The sequence below is a fragment of the Myotis brandtii genome, unplaced genomic scaffold (assembly GCF_000412655.1).
Source record: "Myotis brandtii unplaced genomic scaffold, ASM41265v1 scaffold987, whole genome shotgun sequence".
NCBI lineage: Eukaryota > Metazoa > Chordata > Mammalia > Chiroptera > Vespertilionidae > Myotis > Myotis brandtii.
The window spans coordinates 727015-729011 of record NW_005372107.1 but is presented as its reverse complement, the minus strand read 5'-3'; positions in this window follow the sequence as shown (position 1 = coordinate 729011).

Below are 1997 nucleotides of genomic sequence, written 5' to 3'. Positions count from 1 at the left end.
TCACCATAAAGGCAAAGCTCACTGAGGCCCTGGCACTAGGGCTACCAGATGTGATGCGAGACTTTAATCTTTTTGTTCACGAGAACAGCAGGCTAGCCCTAGGAGTTCTAATCCAGGAGTTTGGACCCTGGCAAAGACCAGTAGCCTATCTCTCCAAGCGGATTGACCCAGTTGCCTACAGGTGGCCCCCGTGCCTCAGGGCCCTAGCAGCCACAGCATTATTAGTCAAGGAAGCGGATAAGCTTGCCTTAGGACAAAACTTAAATGTAAAAGTACCTCATGCTGTTGTCACCCTGATGGAAGCAAGGGAGCAGCACTGGCTGACTCATGCTCGAATGACTCAGTGTCAGAAGGAAACCAGCTTGCTGACGCCGTAGCCAAGCTGGCTGCTAAAGAACAAACAGCCCCGGCACGGATCATGTTGGCCCCTGAATTACCTGAACCTCCAAAATACACTCCTCAGGAAGAGAAATGGACCCAGCAAGAAGGGGACAAGGGAACAAAGGAAGGCTGGTGGATACTCCCAAATCATAGGGTCTATGTCCCAGAACAGTTAGCCCATAAGGTAGTCCTTCAGCAGCATTTAGGGAAGACTTCCCTGGAAGCTTTGTTAGGCAGGTACTATCTAATTGTCCATCTACCCTCCTTGTGTGCCTCAGTCTCTCAGTGTTGCCTCCTCTGTGCTCAGAACAATGCTAACCAGGGTCCTGTGGGACCGATAGGAGTTCAGCACTGTGGGCAAGCTCCCTTTGAGGACTTAGAAGTAGATTTTACAGAAATAGGGCCTAGCAGAAGGAATAAATACCTGCTACTCTTTGTTTGCACCTTTTCATGTTGGGTCGAGGCATATCCCACTCGCACTGAAAAGGTGAGAGAAGTCACTAAGGCATTGCTGAAGGACATAATTCCACAGTATGGAATGCCTCTGACCATGGGGTCTGATAATGGCCCAGCCTTTGTAGCAGAAATAGTACAACAGGTAGCCAAGGCTTTAGGAATTAAATGGAATCTACATACTGCTTACAGGCCTCAGAGTTCAGGGAAAGTGGAGCACATGAACCGGACTCTAAAGCAGGCTATGACTAAGCTATGCCAAGAGACAAACTTACCCTGGACAGATATCTTGCCTCTTGTACTCCTGCAGGTACGCTGTGCCCCAAGGGCCAGGGTAGGTTTCTGTCCCTTTGAAATTCTATACGGTAGACCCCCTCATTAATTTGGCCAAAGGGAGATTTGGGGTAAATAGGGAACTTAGAAATCCAGAAACTACAAGGACTTGGAAAAACTGTCTTTGAGGTCCACAGGTGGGTTACTGACCAACTACCCATCTCTCTAGGAACAGCTGTACATCCTTATAAACCTGGAGACCAGGTTTGGGTAAAGGATTGGAAAAAGGAGCCCCTCAAGCCTACCTGGAAGGGACCCTATCCAGTCATATTAATCACCCCCACAGCTCTTAAGGTTGCAGGACTAAACACCTGGATCCACCACTCCCGGGTGAAGGCAGCCCACCAACTGCGTGACATCCAGCCTGAGTGGAAGGTGACCTCTGACCAGTAACACCCCCTGCGGATCACCCTCAAGAAGACAGCAGACCTGGCCTAGCAACCTGCTCCAAAGAATTCAGATAACACCCTGCTGAATTCTCCCTAACACTAAGCTTTCTTTCTTATCTCCTCCTAACGTAACATGCTCTAGTATTTCTGGATAATCACTGGTTTTATCTAATAATTCTTATTTTGTCTTTTTATGAGTGCCAGCGGAATCCAAGACTAGTACCAAGAGAACTCGTTTGCTCTTGCTGGGACACAGACGCACCATAAAATCACTGCTCCCCACACAGCAAGGAAATAAAGGCCTTATCATAAATTGTTGGATTACACCTTGTCATGCCATCCTTTGCTCCTTGCTTAGAAACTCACTACCCAAATATGCTAGACCAGGTAGTCCATGATAAAACCCAATTGAGCCAGATTTTTGTTAGCTATACTTATCAG